The following is a 15099-nucleotide window of genomic DNA, read 5'->3' as shown; positions in this document are numbered from 1 at the left end:
CCATCGGCGGAAACAATAGTCACAGAGACGAACGCCCACGCTTCATCGGCGTAAACAACAGTCACAGACACCAATGCCCATGCTCCATCGGCAGAAACAATAGTCACAGACACCAACACCCATGCTCCATCGGCGGAAACACAGTCACAGACACCAACACCTATGCTCCATCGGCGGAAACACAGTCACAGACACCAACGCCCATGCTTCATCGGCGGAAACAACAGTCACAGACAACAACAGTCATGCTCCATCGGCGGAAACAATAGTCACAGACACCAACGCCCATGCTCCATCGGCGGAAACAATAGTCACAGACACCAACACCCATGCTCCATCGGCGGAAACACAGTGACAGACACCAACGCCCATGCTTCATCGGCGGAAACAACAGTCACAGACACCAACACCCATGCTCCATCGGCGGAAACAATAGTCACAGCCACCAACACCCATGCTCCATCGGCGGAAAAAATAGTCACAGATACAAACGCCCATGCTGCATCTGCGGAAACAATAGTCACAAACGCCTACGCCCATGCTCCATCGGAGGAAACAACAGTCACAGACACCAACACCCACGCTGCATCGGCGGAAACAACATTCAGAGCCACCAACCCCCATGCTCCATCGGCGGAAACAACAGTCACAACCACCAACGCCATGCTCCATCGGCGGAAACAAGTCACAGCCGCCAAAGCCCATGCTCCATCGGCGGAAACAATAGTCACATCCACCAACGCCCATGCTCCATCGGCGGAAACAACAGTCATAGACAATAACGCAATTCTCCATCGGCGGATACAATATTCACAGACACCAACGCCCATGTTCCATCGGCGGAAACAACAGTCACAGACACCAAAGCCCATGCCCCATCGGCGGAAACAGTCACAGACACCAACGCCCATGCTCCATTGGCGGAAACAACAGTCACAGACACGAACGCCCATGCTCCATCGGCGAAAAGAACAATGACAGACATCAACGCCCATGCTCCATCGGCGGAAGCAATAGTCACAGATACCAACGCCCATACTCCATCGGCGGAATCAAGAGTTACAGACACCAACGCCCATGCTCCATCAGCGGAAACAACAGACACAAGACATCAAAGCCCGTGCACCATTGGCGGAAACAACAGCCACAGACACCAACGCCCGTGCTCCGTCGGCGGAAACAAGTCACAGACACCAACGCACATGCTCCATCGCCGGAAACAACAGTCACAACCGCCAACGAACATGCTCCATCGGAGGAAAAAATTGTCTCAGTTACAAACGCCCATGCTCCGTCGGCGGAAACAAGAGTCACAGCCTCCAACGCCCATGCTGCATCGGCAGAAACAACTGTCACAGACACCAAAGCCCATGCTCCATCGGCGGAAACAGTCACAGACACTAACGCCCATGCTCCATCGGCGGAAACAACAGTCACAGACACTAACGCCCATGCTCCATCTGCGTAAACAATAGTCAGAGTTACCAACGCCCATGCTCCATCGGCGGAAACAACAGTCACAACCGCCAACGCCCATTCTCCATCAGCGGAAACAAGAGTCACGGACTCCGACGCCCGTTCTCCATCGGCGGAAACAATAGTCACAGCCACCAACGCCCATGCTCCATCGGCGGAAACAGTCACAGCCACCAAAGCGAATGATCTATCGGCGGAAACAATAGTCACAGACACCAACGGCCATGCTCCATCGGCGGAAACAGTCGCAGACACGAATGCCCCTGCTACATCAGCGGAAACAACAGGCACAGACACCAACGCCCATGCTCCATCGGCGGACACAACAGTCACAGACACCAACGCCCAAGCTCCATCGGAGGAAACAACACTCACAGACACCAAAGCCCGTGCTCCATTGACGGAAACAACAGTCACAGACACCAACGGCCGTGTTCTGTCGGCGGAATCAAGTCACAGCCACCAAAGCCCATGCTGTATCGGCGGAAAAAACAGTCACAGACTGCAACGCCAAGCTCCATGGGCGGAAACACTCACAGGCACCAACGCCCATGCCCCATCGGCGGAAACAAGAGTCACAACCTCCAACGCCCATGCTCCATCGGCGGAAACAATAGTCACAGAGACGAACGCCCACGCTTCATCGGCGTAAACAACAGTCACAGACACCAATGCCCATGCTCCATCGGCAGAAACAATAGTCACAGACACCAACACCCATGCTCCATCGGCGGAAACACAGTCACAGACACCAACACCTATGCTCCATCGGCGGAAACACAGTCACAGACACCAACGCCCATGCTTCATCGGCGGAAACAACAGTCACAGACAACAACAGTCATGCTCCATCGGCGGAAACAATAGTCACAGACACCAACGCCCATGCTCCATCGGCGGAAACAATAGTCACAGACACCAACACCCATGCTCCATCGGCGGAAACACAGTGACAGACACCAACGCCCATGCTTCATCGGCGGAAACAACAGTCACACACACCAACACCCATGCTCCATCGGCGGAAACAATAGTCACAGCCACCAACACCCATGCTCCATCGGCGGAAAAAATAGTCACAGATACAAACGCCCATGCTGCATCTGCGGAAACAATAGTCACAAACGCCTACGCCCATGCTCCATCGGAGGAAACAACAGTCACAGACACCAACACCCACGCTGCATCGGCGGAAACAACATTCAGAGCCACCAACCCCCATGCTCCATCGGCGGAAACAACAGTCACAACCACCAACGCCATGCTCCATCGGCGGAAACAAGTCACAGCCGCCAAAGCCCATGCTCCATCGGCGGAAACAATAGTCACATCCACCAACGCCCATGCTCCATCGGCGGAAACAACAGTCATAGACAATAACGCAATTCTCCATCGGCGGATACAATATTCACAGACACCAACGCCCATGTTCCATCGGCGGAAACAACAGTCACAGACACCAAAGCCCATGCCCCATCGGCGGAAACAGTCACAGACACCAACGCCCATGCTCCATTGGCGGAAACAACAGTCACAGACACGAACGCCCATGCTCCATCGGCGAAAAGAACAATGACAGACATCAACGCCCATGCTCCATCGGCGGAAGCAATAGTCACAGATACCAACGCCCATACTCCATCGGCGGAATCAAGAGTTACAGACACCAACGCCCATGCTCCATCAGCGGAAACAACAGACACAAGACATCAAAGCCCGTGCACCATTGGCGGAAACAACAGCCACAGACACCAACGCCCGTGCTCCGTAGGCGGAAACAAGTCACAGACACCAACGCACATGCTCCATCGCCGGAAACAACAGTCACAACCGCCAACGAACATGCTCCATCGGAGGAAAAAATTGTCTCAGTTACAAACGCCCATGCTCCGTCGGCGGAAACAAGAGTCACAGCCGCCAACGCCCATGCTGCATCGGCAGAAACAACTGTCACAGACACCAAAGCCCATGCTCCATCGGCGGAAACAGTCACAGACACTAACGCCCATGCTCCATCGGCGGAAACAACAGTCACAGACACGAACGGCCATGCCTCATCGGCGGAGAGAACAATGACAGACACCAACGCCCATGCTCCATCGGCGGAAGCAATAGTCACAGACACCAACGCCCATGCTCCATGGGCGGAAACAAGAGTTACAGACACCAACGTCCATGCTCCATCGGCGGAAAGAAGATTCACAGACATCAACGCCCATGCTCCATCGGCGGAAACAATTGTCACAGCCACCAACGCCCATGCTCCATCGGCGGAAACAATAGTCACAGACACCAACGCCAATGCTCCATCGGCGGAAACAAGAGTCACAGCCACCGATGCCCATGCTCCATGGGCGAAAACAATAGTCACACACACCAACGCCCATACTCCATCGGCGGAAATATGAGTCACCGACACCAACGCCCATGCTCCATCGGCGGAAACAACAGTCACAACCGGCAATGCCCATGCTCCATCGGCGGAAACAACAATCACAGCCGCCAACGCCCATTCTCCATCGGCGGAAACAAGAGTCATAGACACCAACGCCCATTCTCCATCGGCGGAAACAAGAGTCACAGCCACCGACGCCCATGTTCTATCGGCGGAAACAGTAGTCACAGCCACCAACGCCCATTCCCCATCGGCGGAAACAATAGTCACAGACACGAACGCCCATGCTCCATCGGCGGAAAGAAGATTCACAGACATCAACGCCGATGCTCTATCGGCGGAAACAAGTGTCACAGCCACCAACGCCCATGCTCCATCGACGGAAACAAGAGTCACAGACACCAACGCCCATGCTCCATCGACGGAAACAAGAGTTACAGACACCAACGCCCATGCTCCATCGGCGGAAACAATAGTCACAGACACCAACGCCCATGCTTCATCGGCGGAAACAAGAGTCACAGACACCAACGCCCATGCTCCATCGACGGAAACAAGAGTCACAGACACCAACGCCCATGCTCCATCGACGGAAACAAGAGTCACAGACACCAACGCCCATGCTCCATCGACGGAAACAAGAGTCACAGACACCAACGCCCATGCTCCATCGGCGGAAACAACAGTCACAGACACGAACGCCCATGCTCCATCGGCGGAAACAACAGTCACAGACACCAAAGCCCATGCTCCATCGGCGGAAACAACAGTCACAGACACCAACGCCCATGCTCCATCGGCGGAAACAACAGTCACAGATACCAAAGCCCATGCTCCATCGACGTAAACAAGAGTCAAAGACACCAACTCCCATGTTCCATCGGCGGAAACAACAGTCACAGACACCAAAGCCCATGCTCCTTCGGCGGAAACAGTCACAGACAGTAACGCCCGTGCTCCATCGGCGGAAACAACAGTCACAGACACGAAGGCCCATGCTCCATCGGCGGAAACAACAGTCACAGACACCAACGCCCATGCTGCATCGGCGGAAGCAATAGTCACAGACACCAACGCCCATGCTCCATCGGCGGAAACAAGAGTCACAGAGACCAACGCCCATGCTCCATCGACGGAAACAAGAGTCACAGACACCAACGCCCATGCTCCATCGACGGAAACAAGAGTCACAGACACCAACGCCCATGCTCCATCGACGGAAACAAGAGTCACAGACACCAACGTCCATGCTCCATCGGCGGAAACAAGAGTCACAGACACCAACGCCCATGCTCCATCGGCGGAAACAACAGTCACAGCCACCAGCGCCCATGGTCGATCGGCAGAAACGCCCATGCACCATCGGCGGAAACAAGTCACAGCCGCCAACGCCCATGCTCCATCGGCCGCAACAAGTCACAGGTGCCAACGACCATGTTCCATCGGACGAAACAACAGTCACAGCCGCCAACGCCCATGCACCATCGGCCGCAACAACAGTCACAACCGCCAACACCAATGCACCATCGGCTGCAACAACAGTCACAGCCGCCAACGCCTATGCTTCATCGGCCGCAACAACAGCCACAGACGCGACCAATTTTCAGGACCAAGTAAGGAACTGTTCAATGTGTGTGAATTCGAATGGAAGTTGCTTGCAAGTGGTGATGGGCAATGGGAATCCACCTGCGTTGTTTTCTCTATTAATTTCCCTCATTTCATAAGCAAATGAGTTTGTCTGGCTTAGTGCTTTTGTGAACTGGACCGTGTACATAATTGAAGTGCATACAACTTATGTACTAGCTGGAAGCAACTGCTGTTTTCCGGGTTTACCTTTTGCTTTTAGACTTACGAAAATCTCGGCAATTCAACTATAGGAAGCCAAAATGGGTCCACTGTTTTTACTAGGCTTAGCTCTTCACTAAATATGAATTTTTGTATAGAGTAAGTTACATGAATTAATCACCTTGTTAGGCAAAACGCCTGTCAGGATTAAGTCAATTATCAAGAGCTGAAAACCAGGCAACCAAAAAGAAAAATATCGTCATGTGGTTTACGGTTTTGCTTCTAATTACCTTTGTCTACGTCCCTTTACGTCCGATTAGCGTTCACTCAATGTTCTACATTGATCTAAAGCTGTGCTGACATAAGTCCATATGTAGCAATTTTTTGCATATATGTACTTTCGCTTGATGTTTAAAGAGTTGATGACAAATAGGATATTCTCTTGTTCATATTCGAACTCCTTGGGGTGTCATAATGGTAAAATATACCTCTTTAATGGCCGTACAATAGAATCAATATAAAAATAAAAATATTTATAAACCTTTATTATTTATTTGTTTTAGTAGATTTATTTTTACTGGCATAGTTAAGGCCATAAAATCTTCCCTTCTACTGAGCTAGTATTAGAACAATAGCAAATATAAAATTGGCAGGAATACAGGAACAATATACAGGTAATAAAATGAAAACAACTTTAGTTGCATATAATTCTAAGAATCAAATAATTATAATAATTTGTATCGAATTAATTATCAAAATAATGAAGAAAATATATATGTAAAAAATAAAAATCATATATTAGGAAAAGTTATATTTTAGGAAAGTTCACAGTCTAAGCAGTCTATTTGACGATCGGTTTTAGAAGTTAGTAAATGCCTGACAGTCCTCTATATGTATTTCCGGATTTGCTCATATGTGCTACATGCTATGCCCATTTTAAACGTCTGGATTTAATGTTCCTAATTATGTTAGGTGAAGAATATAATGCGTGCAGTTCTGCGTTGTGTAACTGTCTCCATTCTCCTGTAACTTCATCCTTCTTAGTCCAAATATTTTCCTAAGTACCTTATTCTCAAACACTAAAACACCCTTAACCTCTGTTTCTTTCCCATAGTGAGAGTCCAAGTTTCACAGCCATACAGAACAACCGTTAATATAATATAAATTCTAATTTTCAGCTTTTTTGAGAGCAGACTGGATGACAAAAGCATCTCAACCGAATAATAACAAGCAACCATGTTGAATCTTTCGTACACTACTTTTAACACTTGAATATAAATAACTGATTAAATTAAACAACAGGTAGCGAAGTCGAGATAGCACCGAGATCTAGTAGGCTCTGAGGATGGTGTCAAGTAACACCGAAACAGCTGTAAGCCACACATGCTTACATAATTAACACAAGTAAGATCGCCATTTAATCAATTATTAATAATATTAAAATGGATTTGAGTGAGGTGGGAAATGATGGTAGGGACTGGATTAATCTTGCTCAGGATAGGGACTGATGGCAAGCTTATGTGAGGACGACAATGAACCTCTGAGTTCCTTAAAAGCCATAAGTAAGTAAGCGAAAGATGCGAAAAATGGCTTAAAGTGATTTCACACCAAGACTTTGTTCCAAAAGCAACTTCCCATCTTCAGCCGTTTGTAGTTTACATTTCAGGAAAAAAGATTATTCTAATAATGGGAAATTTTTATTTTATTTTATTGGGTTATTTTACGACGCTGTATCAACATCTAGGTTATTTAGCGTCTGAATGAAATGAAGGTGATAATGCCGGTGAAATGAGTCCGGGGTCCAGCACCGAAAGTTACCCAGCATTTGCTCGTATTGGGTTGTGGGAAAACCCCGGAAAAAACCTCAACCAGGTAACTTGCCCCGACTGGGATTCGAACCCGGGCCACCTGGTTTCACGGCCAAACGCTCTGACCATTACTCCACAGGTGTGGACAATATTGGGAAATTTAGACGATTAAAACAAAGTGCTGTGCCAACAATATTCCCTCATTATCCTAGGTATAAAGTGACATATCAAAAAACCACGCAAATCTTTTAGTAGTATTGGTTTTTCACTATTTGAACAAGATGTGGCTCAGCATCAGTTAATGATATTTCCTTCTTGCCAGTTGAAAATTACCAGAAAGCGATGCAAATCGACCCTGTCAACATTGAAGAGCTAAAAAGAAATATTAACAGATTGCATGTGAAATTACACGACTTAAGCAGGTGTTACAAGAGAAGCAAGATGAGATAACAAAAACAACCGAAAAACGCCGACTAATTGAAAGGGGTCCGTTACATAAAGAACTGGAAAATGTAAAGAAAGAGGCCGATTTAGGCAGTATTCATGCAAAATTTATTCTAGATCAGCTGCTTAATCATCGAAAGAGAATATCATACAAGAATATATTACAAAATTTGTGTTCGGAAATTGAGCCGTTACTGTGTAGATGCCTTCTCTTGTAATGACAATTCGTGATAAAGATGGCCAAAAACGACTTGCTAATATCATTACTGTGAAATTTGTTAGGCCACTTCTAGATAACATTGCAGCAGCTTTAACTGAAACGCATGCGGCTTATAATCCACTGAGTCGCAAAATCTTGAAACTATGATTCTTGAATCTGCAATATCAAATGAAATGTACCAGTGCAGTGAGTGAAATTATAAAACTTAGTACAAGTTATGGTAAATAATTACCCAAGTGATTACTTTGAAACATCGCAGTTTAGCCTAGGAGTGCTACCCAGCAAATGAACTACAAAATTATGCCTCTGTCATCATGTTACTTAAACTGAACAGGTTACTATGTTTTATCTTTCCTGCTTTTAAACTCATGTTTCTACCATAATTAACAGAAGAAAACATAATAATACTTAATATTTTCTTATTTATTATTTATAAGTGTTAATATTACTCTTTAATCATTTATTTTAATTCATATTGAGTATATCTTCTGTGGACACCAATCCTTGGCACACAGTGCCTTGTGGTGAAATTGAGAAATTAACCAATTTCAGAATAACATTATTATTGTCAAGGCTGTATATAGAGAAGCAAAGTGAGCATCAAGTCGGCTGTGACGATTTCATACAGTTACAACTTATTGGCTTTTCAAATACAATATGATAGCAGCCTTTCTCTCATTGTGTAGTGTAGTGTTGGCTGTCATGCATACATGCATAAATTGATTCACGTAGTATCCTTGTGCTCGTCCACCACGACACCTTGCAGCGTATAGGGCGAGATTGCCCAATTATATGAATACATTTTACCTGTATTGAAGCTGAAGCCATAATCAACAACTGATTTAGTCCTTTAGGTTCTGTTGCTGCTGCGGCTGTTGTTGTTGATATTTGTGCAATATGATTTCGTACATTTTCATAAGTCCAGAAATATTACGAATTCTTGCCTCTTGCACGAAACAGATAGTTCAGTTTTCAGACGTCCTTTACACAAGTAAGGATAAACTTCAATGGTTTCATCAAATTCAGCTGAAGAAAATTGTACCAGTATCAAATGCTTATTGAAAGCAAATCTCTCTTTTACCTGACACACCTCTTTTGCAGAGACAAGATTTTGCGACTTACTTTTCCTTTTCTTCATAGGAGGAGTTTCTGCTTGTTGAGTAGCAGACGGTAGTTTGTTCCTTTCTTTCATGATTGCCTCAAGGAATGAATTTACTGCATTGTAGATACTGGTGAAATTTGCATTACGATGCTGCAGCTGGTTATATAAAATATCCACATGAGGCATATGGAGAAAAAATTCTAGGCAAAAGTTGAAGTCCTGATCACCCAACATACGAAAAATCCCTGTAGCTCCTTGTACAGTGGAATGATTTTTTTTTCAAATTGAAGTTTCTCAAAGAATTCTACTAAACTCTCCTTATTTTAAAAAATAGTACTGGTATTAACTAATCAGCTATGAAAATTGAAAATTCCATTGCACAGCTAATCAATCGTAAGGGCGACTTAGGAAAAAATGCAAGTATAACGACAAGATTACTGGAAAAAATACGAGCTTGTGAATTTTGTGATGCTGTCTTTTCTATGATTAGATTCAGCTGATGTGCATAGCAATTTATAGAACGTTTTAATACTTGTTTGTACATCTGCCTTCTCTCCACTCATTACGGCCGCTCTGCTGTAGGTCTGGGCGATAAGTTTGTCATGGTCAGCATTCAGAACTGTATTCAACTGCTCTAAAATGCATTCCGCTAATACTTCAGCATTTTGGGCTTTTGAGTTAAACAACCTCCATAAATCGCCCAATTCATAACAGAAAACAATAATCTTCTGTGTATGACCTGATACATCTGTTGTATTGTCTGACATGACTGACAAAAATTTAGATTGTTATATTTCAGCAGATATTTTATCACAACTCAGCTCCAGAATAGTCAAGAAGTTCATTCTGGATTGTCTTGAAAGTTCCTGTAAACATTTTGAGTTAAAAAAATGGTTTTTTGAGATACTCATGTAACTTTCCAGCAAATTCCAATAATTGTCGAAACCCTTAGATATATACAATGTAATGTAATGCAGAATTACTAAATCTGGTGACAAAAGGGTGTGGCAACACTGAGAAACAGTTGATAACAATGACCAAAAGATTTGGTAGCAGTAACAATAAAAGTTGAATAACGATAGTGGAATTGTGAGCAGATACGAATAATTATTTGCTTGAAGAGCTTGGTTGCGAGTGTTTGGGTCCACGAAAGGCAGCACACAGGACAGACAATGCAAGAAATTATGACACAGTTTGAAATGAGATTTGGAAGGCCACCCCCAAGAAAAGCAACATGTTAGCTTGGGAAATGCGAGCATTCATTACTGGCAGTGTGAAAGACAGTCCCCGAGTGGTCGACCAGCCATCAGACTCGACACATGTGCTACAGTTGCTGAATCCACTGAACAGATTATCAGCATCATTACCATGGCCTCCACGAAGTCCCAATTTTACAACACTGGACAACAACCTGTGGGGGTACATAAATTTTATTTTTTTGGGTTATTTTACGATGCTGTATCAACATCTAGGTTATTTAGCATCTGAATGAAATGAAGGTGATAATGCTGGTGAAATGAGTCCGGGGTCCAGCACCGAAAGTTACCCAGCATTTGCTCGTATTGGGTTGAGGGAAAACCCCGGAAAAAACCTCAACCATGTAACTTTCCCCAACCGGGATTCGAACCTAGGCCACCTGGTTTCGCTGCCAGATGCGCTGACCGTTACACCACAGGTGTGGACGGGTACATAAAAGAAAAAGTGGCTGCTAGACAACATCAAACAAACGACGAACTGAAAGTCGCTTAACAGCTGCCTTTGCAGACATAACACCACAGCAGTTACGTAAAATGTCACAAAGGACCTGGATACGTATTCAACTCTGCATAGAGAATGATGGAGCTCACACAGACCATTAGATTAGGTAAGTAAGTAAGAAATATCTATGGGTACAGTAACTTACGGTCTGCTCTGTACAGTCTATAATTTTCGAGAGAATTTCTCGATTTTGTCTCACTTTCTAATTGTTTGTTTCTTTGTTGTAAGTGTCACTTAGCTGATTTGCGATATTTACTTTTCTTAACATTTACTTAATGTTTTACAGAATATTCGTGTTTTTAAGCTTTTTCAGCTAAATGTTTTAAATCATTTACTCCTGATTTTGTCCAAGTCACATCACCTCCAAACAATAAACATGGAAAGAAAATAGCGCATTTTTTTCAGGACAGTCACACAACTATTTATATGTTTATAATTAGGGGGCGGATGTTGATGACCTAAAAATCTACTTAAATGATAATTAAAATGTCCTTAAAGTAATGGAAAAATGACATGAAATTAAAAGAAAATGACATTTAAATATTATTCAAAGTACTTGAACCACAACTTCTTAAAAACTCGTCATCTTGTTTCAATGACTGCCCTGCAAATCTCTGAGACAGGAGGCAACTTCCTGGAATTTGACTAAGATAAAGGAAAGGGGTATGCAACAAAATGAAGGTTTTAAGGGAAAACTATAGATTTTAATGAAGGTTTACAATGTGTTTCAATCAGGGGTGATCCGTGTCAGTGCCTTCATTCTTTGTCTCCTCATTCCGCTCTACAATTTTGTTACCAGACCTTCCAGATAAGAGAGTGTAAATTTCAAAACAAATTGTGGGCGCAGCGTGCATTCTTACAATCTTTGTGTTAAAAATACTGTCTACTACAGTACATCCCTTCTGAACCATATTGGAGAGACAACTTTCTATTGTCCAGGAAAGGATGAAACTCTCCCCCCTTCCAAACATAAATTCTAAAGACACCCTCATAGCGACAAAAGAACAGTAGCAGTCAAAGTCCTCACTTAAACTAAGCTGTTGTTAGGTATTTTATATTACTGCTGTTGTATGAGGTGAAGTCTTCGATGGAATGAGTTTGTTCCAAATTATTGAACTCAAACTTCACTGTTATTCACTTATTCAATAGGTAATTACTACTGATCTGTTTGCTTAGAAGAATATTTAACAGGCTTATCTGTAAAGAAAAAAAGTAAAATGCATTCAAAATGATCTAAAAGTTCTACAAAATATTAAAAAATGACCAAAAATGCCGAAAGAAATATAAAAATGACTTATTAGTTCAAAAACATAAAAAAAATGCAATATAATACGAAGTGCATCCAGAAAGTAAGTTTCCCGATTTTTTCCCCTTGAAAGTAAACGTAATTAGCCGTGTCAATTGCGCATGCGTAACAGATCTATGACGTATCAATCATATGCCAGCCGGACAGGTCCTGCCTGGTGCCAGTAGTAGTGGTCCGAAATAGGAGCTCTTATTCCTTCTCCCACCGCCTGCGAGTTTCGGTCGGTGATAAAGTTCTTCTATGGGCCGAACATCATGAGTAAGCAGATGGTGCGTCACTGATGTAGGCAGTTTTCCGAAGGTCGTCAAAGTGTCCATGATAAAGAGCGCAGTGGGCGACCGTCCCTCATCAATGATGATCGTGTTGAGCTGGTGCGGCAGTGCATCATGGAGAACTGTTGCTTCACGATTACGGAGCTGAGCAGCCATTTTCCGCAGATATCGCGATCCTTGTTGCATGAGATTGTCACTAAGCACCTGCTGTTCAAAAAAGTGTGTGCCAGGTGGGTGCTGAAAAACCTGACACCCGAACACAAAATGCAACGTTTAGGAGCAGCACTGACATTTCTGCAATGGCATCACGATGACGGCGACGAGTTCCTCGACAGGATCGTCGAGACTTGGATTTCGCACTTCACCCCGGAAACGAAGCAGCAGTCAATGCATTGGCAGCATAGTGGATCTCCGATCAGGACGTAATTCAAACAGATGCTGTCAGTACGGAAAGTGATGTGCACGGTGTTCTGGGACAGGAGAGCATTCTGCTCATTGACTTCCTTCCAAGAGGTGGAACAGTGAACGCTGACCGTTACTGTGAAACACTGCGAAAATTGCGACGTGCCATTCAAAACAAGAGGTGTGGAATGCTTACTGCAGATGTTGTGCTCCTCCATGACAATGCTCGTCCACATACGGCTCGGCGCACAGCAGTTGTTTTGACAGAATTTGGCTGGGAGTTGTTTCATCATCCACCCTACAGTCCTGATCTTGCTCCCAGCGATTTTCACGTTTTCTTGCACCTCAAGAAATTCCTGTCCTCTGGTGAGCGTTTTGGCAACGACAAAGAGCTGAAGACGTCTGTCACACGCTGGTTCCATTCACAGGCGGCAGAGTTCTACGACAGAGGGATACAAAAGTTGATCCCACGATATGACAAGTGTCTCAATTCTGATGGTGGCTATGTTGAAAAATAGCTGAAACATTGCTGTACCTGTTGCCAGTAAATGTTTTCCTGAAAGTGTGTTTTTTTTAATAGGGAAACTTACTTTCTGGATGCGCCTCGTAAACTAATTTTTTACGTTGATATTATCATAGAAAGGATTTCTATATTAATAGGCATCATTCTAATGTGAAAAATAAGAAGCTGACTTTTCAACAACATTAGCCCCCAACTTATAATAAATAGAAGAATTAAATTTCCGAGAGTAAGTCTGATTTCTGCTTGATGATACCTTAGAAATAACTAAGTCAGGAGTGGCACGACCTAAACTCCTTATTTCACTCTTCTCTGCAAACGACAACAATGAAAAACTGATATTTTGCGCATATTTAATACTCTTCTTATTCATATTAGTCTTGAAACTGAAACAGTTTAAAGAAGCACACTGCACAGTCTTATAAACACAATAATATGACAGCAGTGAAAAATAATGTTTTGGGACAATAAAAAGAACACAACACACCACGAAAAAATGTGAAATCACTATCTGCTTCTGCGTCGCCATATGGTCTGCATCCAGTGCAGTCTGAAGCTGTTGGTATACACAACACTAGTACCCCCACCCCATCGCTTTGAAACAGCAGTCAACCTGTACAAGTGTGTTATGTGGGCTCAGCTACATATAGCTTGGCAAAAGTTTCTGCCAGCAGTGCACTACGTATAGCTTGACAAAAGTATTTACCAGCCAGCGTTTTGCTGAAAACGAAGACAATATAAATAAATAACATATTCAATGAATAGGCATCTCTTTCAGGAATGGCTTACTATTAGGTAGGGCTGCACCCCAGCAGCCCTTATTGGTGCACTGCCACTGATGACACCGCACTTTCATCAAGTCGTTCTTAAATTCAATAGGAATTTTCAATTAATAACTGCAGTGTCATCAGATGGTACAGTACAGTAACCACGTCCTGATAATTTGGACCTTGGTCCAATACAAGTGTTGTGTTCCAAAATGTAGGGAGAAGTATGATGCCAATAATAAAGAATATGTGTTTAAATTTCCAAAGGATGAAAAGGAGGAAGGATATGAATTAAAGAAGATTATATTGTGACAAGAACTGTTAGGAAGAGAACGAATTTTCATAAGAATTTATTAATGTGGTTTGGTATTCTCTACAATATGCCGAAATTAAAATAATGTACGGGTACCATTTATAGAGTAATTTCAACTATTTGAAACAAGCATTACCGAAACAGGTTTACAAGTATTATTTTCCTTAAAATGTTATGGACAGTGACAAGGTGAACAAGGATGAGGATCAAGTTTTATGCCAAAGATAAGGATCTTACTCAAGTTATGAATTTCTGCTGTGCTACAAAGAAGAAACAATTTGCCAACAAAGAGTTTTATTTTAGCACAACAATGTAATGAATAATTATAATAATACTGTATGTATGGAGAAAACTGGAAATGCTTTAACTGTGAGTGACAAACAGAAAAACCATGACACCATTGTAAAAGACAATTCCAGCTTTAAATTTGCTTTATGATTCAACTGTATTTACGCAAATGTACTGTATTTGTTTTTATACCATAAGTATATTTTATGATACGAAAGAAACATGTCCACATACTAGCTGTAT

This window comes from Periplaneta americana, chromosome 1, assembly GCF_040183065.1.
Source record: "Periplaneta americana isolate PAMFEO1 chromosome 1, P.americana_PAMFEO1_priV1, whole genome shotgun sequence".
In the NCBI taxonomy this organism is placed as follows: Eukaryota; Metazoa; Arthropoda; class Insecta; order Blattodea; family Blattidae; genus Periplaneta; species Periplaneta americana.
Note: the sequence above shows the minus strand (reverse complement) of the source record.